Source organism: Neofelis nebulosa, chromosome 13, assembly GCF_028018385.1.
Source record: "Neofelis nebulosa isolate mNeoNeb1 chromosome 13, mNeoNeb1.pri, whole genome shotgun sequence".
Classification (NCBI taxonomy): Eukaryota; Metazoa; Chordata; class Mammalia; order Carnivora; family Felidae; genus Neofelis; species Neofelis nebulosa.
This window is the reverse complement of record NC_080794.1, coordinates 3,648,271-3,664,249: the sequence shown is the minus strand read 5'-3', so window position 1 is coordinate 3,664,249 and position 15,979 is coordinate 3,648,271. Positions and strand designations below refer to the sequence as shown.

At 47.9% G+C, this 15,979-nt stretch overlaps 1 protein-coding gene across 8 annotated transcripts in view; it reads left to right on the top strand.

Annotated features, from left to right (window-relative positions):
• Positions 1 to 15,979, top strand: part of SIPA1L2 (signal induced proliferation associated 1 like 2) — a 225,088-nt gene that overhangs the window by 96,109 nt on the left and 113,000 nt on the right. The window lies entirely within an intron of this gene.

Below are 15,979 nucleotides of genomic sequence, written 5' to 3'. Positions count from 1 at the left end.
GCCGCAGAATCCGAAGCAGGCTCCAGGCTCCGAGCTGTCAGCACAGAGCCTGACGCGGGGCTCGAACTCATGAACCGCGGGATTGTGACCTGAGCCGAAGTCGGACGCTTAACCGACTGCGCCACCCAGATGCCCCTCTTTGTTCCTCTTTCTTACGTGACATCTGCCAGGATACAAGTTCTGTCAACACAAGGCTTTTCCTAGTTGTGCATCCCCGTGTCCTCAATCCTAGAGGCACCCACAAGCACCCTTAACGCACACCCGTGGCTTGTATAGATGATGAAACTGAGATCCCGAGGGGGTTCGAGAAGTTCGCCCAGGGGAAGTGCAGTGACTAAGTACCGAAGCCAGGATTTGCACTCAGGTCTGACATCCAAGTCTCTGTGCTTACAGTCACAGAAGGGTTGTAATTGTGCAATAGAAAGGGCAGGTCTGGGGAGGGAACTCCCAAGAAGAAAGTCGCAGAGGTGGGAACGGCTCTGGTGCGCTGTGGAGACAGTGAGGAGATTTTCGGGGTGGTCTTGTAGACTGGAACTAAATTTGGGAAGGGCCTTACGTGCTATACTGGGGTGCCCGAGAAATTTTGCTTTCATTTGAGGTAATGGTAACTCCTAGCACGTAGAGTTATCGGGGTTAATTCTTGGTACATAGACGGTGCTCATAAATGTTGCAGTTGAGGGCACGTCTCACCAGCGGAGCAAACCCAGGCTGCCGTCACCAGAGTAGAAACTTCTTGGCTTTGGGGCTCACGTCAGTGGTTTCCAGAGCATTCCCAATTTCGGGTTTCGTTTGTTTTCCTCAAAACTAACTAGCAAACGTGAGTGAATAAATTGCTTGGCATCCAGCTGTGAAATCTGGGAGGAAGCTATTTCAGTACGTGAGAAAGGGGGAAAATAGGATGATTTCAGAATCCTGCATTCAACGTTGGGCTTTCTCTTTCCGAGTTATGCTTAAACCAGTCGCTGCTGATGCCAGTGGTGTGTGAGAGCCACCTTTTAAGGCAGTAGGTTCCGGGGCTCATGCCAGACCCTGGGAGCCTGGACCCTAGGGCCCAGGAATCAAGGCATGCACATCTCAGGTAGTCTCGAAAACTGGGAACCACCTGTTAAACCCCCCCCCCCCCCCCCCCGCCCAACCTGTTAACTTCTTTCTTAGAGAGAAGGAATACTTAACCTTTCTTGCTCAGAGACTGGTTTCTATGTTTCGAGAAACCCTTCCAGCTTTACTGCTTGTTTGTGGAGGGACTCGGGCCTGTGCGTTAGGAGACTCTGTGGCTGACCTGTGACGGGGCCTATAAATGCAGGTAGCGCAGGTAGGACAGAGGGCAAGGCTTTCCTCCTCCAGACTGGAAGAAGGTTCTGGTTCAACAGGAGAGAATTCGGGAAAAACAGGTTGGTTCACCTGCGGTGACTGAAGGGTCAGGCAGAACTGAGCTTTCATCACTGGGCCGACTCACGCTCAGGTCTGGGAACTGGCACTTCTGTCCCCATTCACTGGGGTTGGTGGTGAAACCAGGCTTCGTGCGGTTCATGACGCACCGCCTTGATGGGCAGGGTGCCCTCGGGAGTCTGGTACAGACCTCTGTGGCTCGCTCTTGCCTGCTGTTGGCCAAAGTCAGCAGCACCTGTATTTTTCTTACCCCGTGAGAACAAAAGTCACATTTGCAGACCTGCTCCTCGTAGCTGAGGAAAGAGAAGAGGGGTTTGTGATGTCTTACTCACCATTGTGTAGTAAGGTCCCTTGCTACTCTCCAGTTGTATGCGTGTGTGGGTTTTTTTTTTTTTTTTTTAATATTTACTTATTTTTGAGTGAGTGAGAGAGAGAGAGGAGGAGGAGGAGAGAATGAGTCTGGGAGGGGCAGAGAGAGAGAGGGAGACACAGAATCCGAAGCAGGCTCCAGGCTCCGAGCTGTCGCACAGAGCCCGATGCGGGGCTCGAACTCACGAACCGCGCGATCATGACCCGAGCCGAAGTCGGACGCTTAACCGACTGAGCCACCCAGGCGCCGCTGGATGTGTGGGGTTTTCATCTCAGCAGCTAGAGATAGAGGGGAAGAGGGGATAGAGGGGTAGAGGGGAAGGTGTGCAACTCTGGACGCGATTTTAGTTAACAGGAGCGAAGGGTGGCAGCAGGGAATTCCCATGGGACATCCTCTTGGCTGAGCTGAATTCTGGGACCCTGAGCCCCATCAAGTTTGCTTTCCCTGGAAGCTTTTCCTGGTCTCCTCCAAGCCGAGAGCCAGGTCTTGTCCATTGTCCTGTGTCCAGCTGGGTGCTTAGCAGGTAGGGAGGTAGGTTAAGTGTTTGCCGCATGGATAAGTATGGTGTGGACTGTGATACAACAAAGGAACAGAAAATGGTTTCAAGGTACAGTTTCAGGGTAAATGAGTGAGTTGGGGAGGAAGGAGTGCTAGAAGATGGCTTTGAATGCATTAGATTTTGTAGCTTCTTTTTTTTTTTTCTTTCATGTATTTATTTTTGAGAGAGAGAGAGTGAGAGTGGGGTAGGGGCAGAGGGAGAGGGGAACAGAGGATCCAAAGCAGGCTCAGTGTTGACAGCACAGAGCCTGAAGCCGGGCTCAAACTCATGAACCACGAGATCATGACCTGAGCCGAAACCAAAGTTGGGCAACTTGACTGAGACACCCAGGCGCCCCTAGATTTTGTTACTTCCAGGGAAAGAAGAGAGACTTTATAAGCAAGGGGGGTTGTAGAAGCAAAAGATGGGAGGACGCAGACCAAGAGAGACAGAGCGAGTGGGGGAGGGACAGAGAGCGAGAGAGCGAGCGCGAGGGAGATACAGAATCCAAAGCAGGCTCCAGGCTCTGAGCTGTCAGCACAGAGCCCGATGCGGGGCTTGAACTCAAGAACCGTGAGATCATGACCTGGGTTGAAGTCGGCCGCTTAACCGACCGAGCCACCCAGGCTCCCCAGATGGTTTTCTTTTTGCTTGAAGTTAGCAAGTTTGGATAAGGTTGGCTCCTTTGGGGCGAACTCCGGAATTTTGTTTTGATTTTTATTCCTGAGGTTTAGAGGCCATATGCACCTTTGACAAGTTAGCAGTTAGAGTGGAAAGAATGAAGCAGCCTGGATCCTGGTTCTGAGTCTCTCGATTTGCTGTCATTTGACTATAGGCAAATCACTTATTTAATTGCCCAACGATTTTCTTCCTTATCTGTTACCTGGGGAGACACATCTCTCTCTGGTCTCTCAGAGGTTTTCCTGGGATCGAGTGGACATAAGAGAGTTTTGAAAATGGCAAATCGCTAAATAAACGGAATGCTCCTGTATTAACATTTTATGATAAAGAACACATTACTAGTCAAACAAATTCTTTGGGTCCAGCTAGGATTTTTATGAAGCTTATGGTAATATAGATGATTTACTTGCTTGTACTTTTTTTCCTTGTTTGATATTCTGTGTACATCTCAGGACTGGTCCTCATGATTGTGGTTTCTGTGTCTCTTATTCATTAACCTAGAAATTCAAAGAAAGTAGTGATTTCCCATGAACATAAGTTTATAAAAGGAAACAGGGTTTTTGGTGTTATTTTAATAAAATCTTGTATAGCATACTAGGTGGTCATTCTTTCAGTTTTTTGCTTTCAGTCAAGATCTTTGGAGACAGGCACTTTAAAAAAATATATAAATAACCAACCCAGATTAACTAGTATGCATGTGTAATTCAGAGTGGTTTAACTTTTCTTTCTTACGTAGCATTTGGTCCCTACTTATTTTTCTTATTTGAGAGAGAGACAGCGAGTGGGGTAGAGGGACAGAGGAAGAGACAGAAAGAATCCCACGAAGGCTCCCTGCTCAGTGCAGAGCCCGACGTGGAGCTCGATCCCACGACACTGGGTTCCTGACCTGAGCAAAAAGCAAGAGTCAGACGTTCAACCGACGGAGCCATGCAGGCGCCCCTCGCTTCATACTTTAAAAATTCCGGGGCGCCTGGGTGGCGCAGTCGGTTAAGCGTCCGACTTCAGCTCAGGTCACAATCTCGCGGTCCGTGAGTTGAAGCCCCGCGTCGGGCTCTGGGCTGATGGCTCAGAGCCTGGAGCCTGCTTCCAATTCTGTGTCTCCTTCTCTCTCTGCCCCTCCCCCCTTCATGCTCTGTCTCTCTCTATCTCAAAAATAAATAAAAACGTTAAAAAAAAAAAATTAAAAAAAAAAAAAATTCCAAGTCCGGTATGTTGAGGAAGGATTTCCACTTCAGGGCACTGGAATTCATTCCCTGTGTCTCCTGAGATGAAAATGTGTCCCCCTGGAAGGGAACGCCTTATTTAAAGGAGGACACCATGGGAAGAAAGTTCCTTAAGGATTCATTCCAAACATGACTCCTGAATTTGAGGTTTCAGGAAATTTTGTGTTCCCGAGTCCTGAATGAGCTTGCCTTCCTCCTAGCTGCCAGCGCGAGGACGACTCGGTGTAAAAATCAGATGGTGAAAAGCATGAATGAAGCCCTCCTGTGTCTCTCTTCTCTGTCCGGCTGACCTACTCAGTAACTGTGCCACATGTCTCCTGTTTCTCCTTAGGACAGTTTACCGGTGGACAGGAATGCAGAATTTGGACTGCACACAGCAGTAGCTATTACATCAAGCATTTAGGACATTGTCTTCTCCCGTTAGATCATTGCTTTATTGGCGGCCCAGCCTTCTGGGAAGCGAGGTTGCTTTGTGTCAGTGACGGTCCCCGCCTTCCTGAGCCTCCCTGAGCCTCCCTCTGTCTGCCAGCCCTGAGAAGCAGGCCCTGCAGCAGAATCGAGCAGGCAGCCAGCATGGGGGCTCCTGGGAGGGGACGTCACCGTGCTCCCAGCCAGGCACTGGTGTGCGGCATGCTCCCGCTGGCGGGTCGCAGCCACGGCCTCAGCTGCGGGGCGTAAAGCCCCCTCCCGGCTTCTCTCCCTCGAAGGCGCCGCGAGGAGATGGGACTGCGGTGTCCCGTGGGTGACCGGCTGGCCGTGTCCCCCTTTGAACCATCAGTCCACCGTTTGGGTCGTCAGCTCGGAGCAGGGCACGGTGCAGGTGCCTACACATAGACTCTGGAATTGGAAGAACTCCAAACACTGGGTCTTGGAATCCCGTACGAAATGCACACTTCTGTGCAGCACGCCAGCGAGGATTTTGCATGCAGGTGACGCCGGGGTCCCCGGTGAGGATGGCGAGTGCAGGGACAAGCCTGGGGGCGGGGCGGGGGGAGGGCAGGGCGGTTCCTCTGCAGCGAAGTCCACTTTAACTGGCTCTCCCTTATGGGCGCTCCAGGGAGCAGAGGCGCTGTGGACTCTTCTCGAGGGTTACAAGCGGGTGAACTGAGTCCGGAGCTCAGGGAAACGGGAAACCCCTTACAGAGATCATATCCGGTAATGCTCGTTCGCTCGGAGTTTTGCCAGCAGTTTTCTCCGCTTCGCTTCCTGCTTAACCTCGCTCGCTAGGCTTCCGATCTTCGGTCCTAAGTGGGAACAAGTGTCGTTCCTCGGCGAGATGGCAGGATCGCTAGCGAAGGACGCTAGAGACAGGAACAAACCACTTAACCCATTCGCGCTTCCTCCTGCTTATTTATCAGGTGGGAATAATACTCCTAGTTTGCATTTGTGTGCTGTTAAAAGTCCTCAGAACGCTGACGCATGCTTTCTCATTCCGTCCCGCGAGACCCGTCTGCCGTGCCCTGTGCAGACGTAGTCCCTGTCGCGCAGATGAAACTGAGTTTCCGTGGGTGCGTGGGTGGCTGAAAGGCCCACAGTTAATCACGACCGCAGAGGGAGACACAGCCTTCATTCCGAGCTCTCCGTGCACCACTGCCCGGCAGGGCACCCAGGCTCACACCGGGCGTGGGGGCATCTGAAAATACACGCCAGTGCAAGGGTATCACTGTTCTAACCAAAGTGGTGTTCCAGTGCGTGGGAATAAAGGGCGATATTTTTGCGAATACGTGCTATAAAAGAAAACCGTATAGCCAAGGCAATCAGCAATAGGTAATGCTTATCTAACACGAATACCTGCCTCCGTGTATCTTACCATCTTAGGTGTCTTGGGACTTAGATCAAGAGGAGGAAGATAATGGCCATCTCATTGTACAAAAACGAGTAATGTGCTCTGTGTAACGTAGCCCGCGTCGGTTTTATAGGCATTTTACTTATGAATTTTTTTAAGTTTATTTATTTATTGTAAGAGAGACAGAGACAGCGTAAGTGGGGGAGGAGCAGACAGAGAGGGAGGGAGAGAGAGAGTCCCAAGCGGGCTCCACGCCATCAGTGCGGAGCCCGGCGTGGGGCTCGAACCCACGAAGCCATGAGATCGTGACCTGAGCTGAAACCGGGAGTCAGACGCTTCACCGACTGAGCCACCCAGGTGCCCCTACAGGCGTTTTTAAAAAATATTTTCCTGTTTATTGAATTTAAAGTTTATAAGCATGTGGATTTACATGTTTCTCATACATAGTTATTTCATTTGGACACTTTAGAAAAATACCAAGAAGAAGGCTATAAAAGCTTGCATAAAGCCTGTCTGTAATAGGTAGCCACTGTCATAAGGCAGGGTTGTTTCTTCACAGTGCTTTTTTTTTTTAAGTTTATTTATTTTGAGAGGGAGAAGAGAGTGGGGGGAAGCAGAGAGAGAGAGAGGGAGAGAGAGAATCCCAAGCAGGCTCCACACTGTCAGCACAGAGCCCAACGTGGGGCTCAAGCCCACGAACCTCGAGGGAGATCATGACCAGAGCCAAAATCGAGTCGGATGCTTAACCGGCTGAGCCACCCTGCCGCCCCCTCTTTGCAGTACTTTTGCGTATATGGTTTAAACATCAGGTTTTATTTTTGGATCCTTTCACATAAACCTGTGTTGTAAATTCCAACATCACACATACACAAAGAACTTTTTCGGGCTGCGTACCGTATTCCAGTGTATGATATTTACCATATGAGGCATAGTTAACCCCTCGCCACCGGCTGTTAACGACTGTTCCACGTTTTTCACTCTTGTAGGTAGAAAGAGTGAATGTCTTGCTCTCTAAGTGTTGCCCCACAGCTCTCATTTCTTGGGTAGATTTTTCAGATGTGGAAATACGGAGTCAAACGACTGTGTTTATTGGCATTGGGGGGGGGAGGTGCCGTCCGCAGCACATGAGGACATCCGCTCCCCAGACCCTCACCGGCACGGAGGGCATTGTGGATGCCCATGCATGTGGATAACTTGGATAACACGCTAGTCAGAAGGGCTGCCCTATCCTTTTAACTCATTTCTTCTGTTACTTATTATGCATGTGCGTATCGTGCCCCGCTCAGCTTCTTGAGGATTAGGACGCTCTGTCATTCATTGTTACTGCTCCCCAGCAGTCCCCCAGCATCCAGTACGGTGCCGAGTAGAACTGAATGCGTTTATTTACTGGAGTAACAAAGGCTTTTTTGTATCAGATAATAAACCTCGCGAAGCTGTTCAGCGAAACTCAGTATCCTGTAATTCAAATAAACTTGAGAAGGATGGGAAGGTAGCTCTGAGCGTGTGAGGAGTGAATGGTGTTTGTTGTGTGTTCCTTAAACGTGGCTATTCCTGAAAAATAAAATACTAGACTGTTGTATGGGTTGGTGGGGTTTTCTTTTCCATACCCTTCATGCTCCGTCGAAAGGAAGGATCTTCAGGTTTGATGGCTTTGTGGTTTACTTGATGCCTTTTTACAGAGAACGCATTGAGGGTAGCCAGTTTGTGTGTTCAGTTCAGTTTTCAATAGTATTGATTGATTGGAGTTTTGGGGAGCAAGGTGAGGCAGACAGACCTTTGCTCTGCAAGAGTTTTCACTATGGATTCAGTGGAAAATAACAGAGGGAGTGGATTGGTTCTGTGTGAGAAACACAACAGGACAGCTCGCAAATAGTCTTTTCTGAAGGCTCTAGCCTACCAGGTTTTTCTTATCAAATGTTCCTGTTCCCTTCTTTGTGACCCCAGTGTCCCTAAACCTTTATTTAAAGAATAGAATAGATTATTTTCTGTGATTTTTTTTTTAAGTGAGAATAACAGAAGAACAGTCTAAATCAGTTGGCACTAGGTTGAAATTCTGTTTTTCTTTTGTTGTGTTTTCCTATGACAGAAATGCCTCAGCTTAAATTATTAATCGGAACGTCCGATTTCCTACTGTGTCATCTGTAATTCAGGGGCCACATCGCTGAAAAAATGTATTAACTAATAACCTCCTGAGGGAAGGAGGTACAGGGCTATCTCGTTTTATCTCTTTCTGATTTAAAAGATTTAATGGAAAACAGTCAATACCCACAGCTGTTCTCGTGTCTCCTTGGAACAAAATTCCATGATCAAAATGTTCCATTTAACAAAATGGCTCTTTGTTTTTTCTCCTTTGACATTAGCTGGCTGACTGGATAGGGGAAAAGCTTACTACCGAGAATTGATTCCTGGTTTTTATCGACACCCCGAAAGTTAAAAAGTGCCAAATAATCTCATTCTAATTTAATAGCGTTCCCTTAAATAATTTCAAATGGAAGTTCTAGCTGGAAAGAGGGCAGCACCTGACTGGAGATTGTTTTGGGCATTTTCTTCACCTTCTAGAAGCTTCTGTTTGCCTCTGGGAGAATCAGCTTAACTACCGCAGGTCAGTTACTGCTTTGTGTTCCTGTTGTGTTCCTGGGGGATAGTTATGTATCTTACTCATTTTAATTGCTCAATTTAAGTCCATCAGTTAATAAATATTTATTCATACGCACATCAGTTTTGTGGGCTAATAATTCTAGAACTTTCCATGTAGGGTACACGGGATAAGCGCTGTGCATCTACGTTTCATTGAATCTTTCGAGTAATCCTTTGAAATAGGTAAAAATCCTTCCCATTTTACAGGTGGGAAACTGAGGCTCGGAGAGAAGGTGTCACTTTGCCATGATCTCAGGTCGCACGCGGTAGATCCTGGGTATTTGCCGAGTGCCCAGTGCTGAGAGCCGAGGGGAGGTTAGTGACAAGTACGTAGGTCGTGTCCATGGAGTGGCGCAATGTGTTGTAAGTAGCAAGGTAGAGGGAAGGAGAGTCTCGACGGTCTGTGGGCGGGGGAGGAAGCCTGCGCAGAGCCCTTTGCGTGAGAAAATGCAGGGCAGACATGGCGTGTGGAGCTCCAGCCACTGAAGATGGGGCTGGGCAGCTCCTGGCGGACCCGATCCTGCGTGACCTGTCTTACTTTAAGGCAGTCAGGCCTTACCATGATGAAAATGGGAGACTGTTGAAGGATTTTATGCTAACCGAGGAAAAAGAAGAGAGCAGTTCGACCTGTGGCGGGGGCAGTTGAGACGGCAAGGTGTGCACAGATTGGGAAACATCCGGAAGGTTGCAGACAGGCCTCGGGTTGGGTGTGGACTGTATAAACTCTGAGGATTGTCAGCATTTAAGGAAGACCAGTGGAGGATCCAGAGAGGAAACCAAAAAGAGAGAGAAGCAAGAATCATGGTGTTCCATGAATGTGTCGGGATGATACGTCGACTCAGTACTTTGGGGGACTTTGGTTCACGGCCATTTCAATGTAGATGGATGGATGTGAGTTCATCGTGAGTGCCAACTCTAGAGGCCGGGGGTACAAGCATGAACAAGTGGATCAGACCCTACTCTGATGGAGTGCCCAGCCTCTTCACTTAGAAAGCCACACAAGGGGCACCCAGGTGGTGCAGTTGAGCGTCTGACTCTTTTTTTTTTTTTTAATTTTTTTGGAACATTTATTTATTTTTGAGCGACAGAGTGAGACAGAGCATGAGTGGAGGAGGGGCAGAGAGAGGAGGGGGACACAGAATCCGAAGCAGACTCCAAGCTCCGGGCTGTCAGCACAGAGCCCAAGGCGGGGCTTGAACTCACGGACCGTGAGATCACGCCCTGAGCCGAAGTCGGACGTGTAAGTAACTGGGCCACCCAGGTGCCATGAGTGTCTGACTCTTAATTTCAGCTCAGGTCATGATCTCACGGTTTTGTGAGTTCAAGCCCCAAGTTGGGCTGTGCAGTGACAGCGTGGAGCCTGCTTGGGACTCTCCCTTCCTTTCTCTCTCTCTCTCTCTCTCACTCATTTTCTCTCTGCCCCTCCCCTACTTGGGGCTCTCTCCCTGTCTCTCTCTCAGAAATAAACAAATAAAAGGAAGGGAAAAAAAGTTACGTGAGAGCATAAACCTTTCATTTGTCCCTTTTACTCACCATGGATTATAACTCAGGATAGACTCAGGACATAGGGTTCTAGTGGAAGCCGAGTCCTTTAGGCTTTTTACTGGGGTCTCTGTTTTACTCTGATGAAAAACTCCTTAACTACACCAAGGGGATCAGCTTTTCTGAGTGCATCATGTGAGAGTTTTTCTAAATAACAGCACAGAACACTTCAAAAAGTTGTCTAGCATCGATGTGAGCATTAGACCAGGAGAAGATTTTATGCTCCTCACAAATCTTAGGTTACCCCTTTGTCACAAAACCTCAAAGAGGAGAGAGACTTTTGCTCTTTTTAAAGTTTTCATGGCCCAGAATATTTATCTGTGGTTCCACCCCATTGTTTGGTTCAAGAAAAATACCTAAGAACTAATTTTCATGTCCCGATCTACCAAAATCTTGGCAGTCAAAAGTCTGATGACTGAACTTCGGATATCCATTTATGACCATTATTAATAACAGCCCATTTATCACATTGTCTCATTTCCTGGAGTTTAGGGGTCTGCTCTGATAGGCATTTGAGTTCATGGATTGTTTCATAGCTGTTTAGCCATAGCTTCACTCAATACTAGGCTGAAGGTACCTGAACTTGGGGATTTTATGGCGAATGCGTTTCAGACTTTAGTGCGAGCATGCCTCAGCTCCTGTGCTGCCATCCTGGTCACAGGGAGGGTACAAGTTGGGACAGTGTGTCCCTCCATTTAGTCCCTGCCCAATTATATATGTTCGTATTAGAGCTGATGGAATACGAGTATGAAAAATAGGCATTTTTTACAGTAGTTAGACTTTTATTATAAGTCTGCCATATAATTTTAACCGTTTTTTTCCTTGAATGAGGCTCATAATTTGTGTGTTTTGTGGTTTTCAATCCATTTGCTACAGCTGCAATCCTGATAAGTGGCTCAATTATAACTGTAATATTGGTCTTAAAGACTCACTGATGTCTCATGGAAAACTTTGAAAAACATCCTATCTAAAGACAATTATGCTTAAATATCACATTTTCTCCATTTCTCTGTTCTATCCTTTACAAATTATTGCCAAGACCATTAGCATGAGAACAGATTATGCCTTCAAGCTGTAAAATCCTTCAGTTTCTCCTTAAGTTGTGGGTTGCTGCCTTGCCCAGCTAGCCCCGTCCTCACCGGACGCCACCCTCCCGCCTGTGAGGTCACACCGGTTCGCATGTGGATTTTTTTTTAAGTTGCTCACAGAGTGCTGCTGACAACTTCCCATTTTTAGTGGGGAACAAGAGCCGTAGACTTTGATGAAATGTAGGAATCGTTGGAAACAGTGAAGGAGGGGCAGTGCCCTTGACATCAGAGCTCAGCTCAAAGAAAGGACGAAAAATGTAGAAATTTTAATTAGTGATCGTTCAGAGATGGGCTCTGTACCATCTCCGGTCTTGGCACGTGGTCAGTTGTCCAGGTTTAGGGGGTTACCTGGAGAGATGGGCATCCATGCAGCTCAGCAGACCTCAGTGCGGATTATTAGTCCATTCTCTCCGTTACGGCCTAAAGAGGGAACTAGATGACTTCCGTTTTTTTTTGATGTTCGGTTTTTTGTAGCCATACCAGGTTGGCAATGTGAGTTCATTTTGCCGTGGGGTAAGCAAAATAGCATGTTTGAAGATCCTCTTAAGTACTGTCTTCATTTACGAAGGCAAGAGGGGGACAAATGACAATGGCGATGCCCATAATATGCCCATAGAGGGGGGGGTCTGTTTTATTTTCCGCCTTCCTAATATCTGATGAAACAGCACTTCTGTCTTTCATGGAAAAAATACCATGGCCTTTTTTGTTTGAGAACTCTGCACTTGCCAGTTTAAAACTCTCATGCCAGGGGTGCCTGGGTGGCTCAGTCGGTTGAGCGTCTGACTTCAGCTCAGGTCATCATCTCACAGCTCGTGAGTTCAAGCCCCGCGTCGGGCTCTGTGCTGACAGTTCGGAGCCTGGAGCCTGCTTCGGATTCTGTGTCTCCCTCTCTCTGCCCCTTCCCCGCTCATGCTCTGTCTCTGTCTCTCAAAGATGAATAAACGTTAAAAAAAACTTTTTTTTTAACTCTCATATCAGTTTTTTTACCATCTGTTAGAATGACCCAGTCATTCTAGGACTGGACAGGAGCAGACGCACCGCTGTGTCGTAAAAGTGACGTGGGGGCTCTTAGGTTCATATGGCTTTATTATGGCATGATTTCCTTCCATACCGTTCGAAGACATTGTCTATACCCACCTTGTGTGGCCAGTACAGTGGCGGGTGGCGGGAAGCTCTTTCCAGAGCAGACTAGCTGTTGACTCTTATGTTCAAGGTAACCTGTTCTGGGAAGGATCTGGGCCTGCCTTGGCACAAACAGCGGCCTGCTCTCCATATTTATCTGAGTTTCTGTCATAAATGTTTCTGCAAAATTATTAAACTTTCATGATTGCGGTATATTCTGTAAGCGTAAGAACTCTCCATTTAAATGCTAAACGCTTTATCTCATAAAAGGTTACTGTCTAACACAGGGCTTTAGTAATTTATTCATTTATTTAATAATATTTATTGAATAACTGCCACACGCTAGAAACCGTTCCCCGGCGCGGCAGGTTAAGTGGTGAATGGAACAGACCCAGCCCTAGGGCCTTGAGGCGAGGAGGTTGAAGCAAGGGTGGGGGGGGGGGGTGTCTGGGAAAGAGAGGACACCAAGGGAGCGTGTCGCAGAGACACCCAGTCAGGGATGAGAGTGATGAGGATGTCAGCTCGGCCCAGGCAGCTGACGCTCCGTTTCCAGGGACAGCTCAGATGCAGGGGTGGACAGGTTGAAGGCTGGAAAGGCACTCAGCATGTCTGGGCCACAGCACAGAGGACAAGGAGGGAGGACCCCGAGACAATGAGGCTGCAGCCTGAGCAGGACAGATCAGGAAGAGACTTGTCAGGCACAGTTTGGATTTTTATCTTAAGAAAGCTGGTAAGTCTTAAATGATTGTCCGCCAGGGGCTCACACGGAGGGACAGGTTCAGGAGTCGGCAGGTCTGTTAAGTGATGACAAAAGTCCAGCGAACTATTTAGATTGGCTTTATTTTTCCCCTGAGAAGTAAGAAACTGCGGTATTTGCCGAGAGGTTGGGGCTGGAAGTGTGAAGAGATCAAGGTCTTTCCCACGGCAGCTGTGCAGATGGGGGAGGAAACGGGGCGGAGGGGTGGGGCGGGGAACAGGACTGAGCTGGATAATAGTCCCAGGCTTTTCATATCAGCCTCCCAGACTCACTGGAAACCCGAAAGGACTTCATTTAAACACAGTTCTGTGCTTGGGGGATTGTATTTTCTTCGGTAGCGATGCGCACCTGTAATTATTGTGAGCTCTGTGCCTTGTGTGGGGGCCGATCACAGTCCCCTGATTTCTGCAGGCTCTTCTCTAAGGTGCCATCCTTTTCCTGTCTCTTCTGCCATTGTGATGTCCAGCAACACCGGTCGGGCACGCCACCTTGCACTTGCGATTCACAGTGGGTGTGAGCACAGAGGCTATACAGATACTTGGTCAGTACAAAGAATAAATCTGGGGACAGATGTCTGCAGGACTTCCGTTACATTCACGTACGTGCCACTAAGAGTGCAAATTTCGGTCTTTCAAAAACTTAGCTCAGTGCTGCGGGCTAACAGGCAAAGGCGGAAAGTTAGAACTTGCAAACAACGTAAAGATAATGAAAGATGACAGAAGGGCCTTCTGTGCCAGACATGCTGCTCCAGACGCCCAGCTCGTCATCCACGGCCCTGCAGGGCGAACACGATTCACTGGTGTGGGGCTGTTGTGTGTGTGTGCGCGCGCGTGCGCACGTGTGCATGTCTGTGTCTCCCTCCCAGCCAGAGCCTCCCTGCTAGGTTCTGGATGATTCCAGAGGTCATTCCAGCTCACACTTTAGATTTTCATCCCCTCCATTGTTGTTGTTTTTTGCATTTCTCCCTGTGTGGAGCCTGTACCGTTCCTTGTTAATATCTGCTTTTCAAAGACCTTGATTTTAATTCTTCCCCATGTGCTGTAATACCGGTTTTAATTGCATGATGTTAATATTTCTAGCTTATCTCACTTGCAAACAAGTCCTGTGATTGTTCTGAGGGGTCTTGCTTTTACCGCGGTAGTAAAAATAATTCGCCTAGGAATACTTTTTAAAAGAAGGTGCTGTGTATCATACTTTGTTTAGTCCTATTTAGTAGTCCTTGTAAAAGGAAGGCGCTGTCTAGGATTCTGTCAGTAGGTTGACTTTGGGGAGCTACGGCAAGCTGGAAAATGTGGCTAGAAGGATGGGGGGCCAGGAAGGGAGCTGCTGTAGCCCTGCTTCAACTTTAGTAATCAGCTACCACGTCAGGAATTTTTTGGCTTTGAACACTTTGGGTTGTTAGCGGCACACGTGACATGCGTTGAAGGGCGTATATTTACATGAGAGCAGGATCTTGCCCAAGAGGCGCTGGTCTTGATTCTGGATCCAAGTGCCAGAACTACAATTCTGGGGGCGCCTGGGTGGCTCAGCCGGTTAAGCATCCGACTTCAGCTCAGGTCACGATCTCATGGTCCATGAGTTCGAGCCCCGCGTCGGGCTCTGGGCTGATGGCTCAGAGCCTGGAGCCTGCTTCCGATTCTGTGTCTCCCTCTCTCTCTGCCCCTCCCCTGTTCATGCTCTGTCTCCCTCTGTCCCAAAAATAAATAAATGTTAAAAAAAAAAAAAAATTAAAAAAAAAAAAGAACTACAATTCTGAATTGTACTTTCTGAATTGAACTTTCAATTCATTTCTTCATGGACCAGGTGATGTGCAACACAGTACAAAGTATTTTGGTTATTGAATTTGCTGTCTTCGGTCTTTCACTGAGTATTAATATGGTCTCTTAGAGCCTTTAAAGTTGATCTGGACTACACAAAGCCCTAACTCAAACAGAATAAACAAAAAACAAAACAAAACAAAACAAAACACCACTAGACCTGGTGCCAGGTCTAGTTGGGAGTCAAGACCTCTATCCTTAGGATTCCTTCTTTCCCTCCTGAGGCTCAGCCTCAGCGTGGTCACACCAGCTAGTGAGCCCCGCAGCTCCATGTGTATGTTACACCCCCTGAGCCCTGCTAAGACTCCTAGCCCCATGCTGGCGGGGGGTGGGGGTCACTCACTCTTCCGGGCAGGGCAGGGCTGTCATTAGCTCATCCCTGGACCAATCCCTGAAGGCAGGAGAATGCAGCACTTTCATTGGTCAGATCTGTGTCACATGTCAGGGGTGGAGTTAGGCCCCCAGGATAAACTGATTTTAGAGGTAAGGTTCCCCAATGGGATTCAGGAGAAGGAAAGGGAATAATAGGTCCTAGCCAGGACGAGCCACTAGCTGTCTGCTACGGCTGATGTTTTCACACATCAAAAATTTAAAAACCGTAACTGAAGCAATGGTCTCAGAAGATTTCTTTGGGGAAGAGTTTTGTGTGCTCTCAGTTTGCTGTTCTTTTTTGCTTTCTGACCAGCGTAATACTAAAATTCAACACAAAGTCATCTGTCTTTAATTGTTTCTATCTCTTATGTTTAAAAATAATCTTGGGGTACCTGGGTGGCTCAGTTTGTTGAGCATCTGGCTTTGGCTCAGGACACGATCTCACAGCTTGTGGGTTTGAAACCCGCATCAGGCTCTGTGCTGACAGCTCAGAGCCTGGAGCCTGCTTCGGATTCTGTGTCTCCCTCTCTCTCTGTGCCTTCCCCACCTGCACTCTGTCTCTCTCTCTCTCTCTCTGTAAAAAAAAATAAACATTAAAAAAAATTTTAAATAATACAAAGTAAAAATAATCTAATTTTTTACAGTGTATTGTCTTCC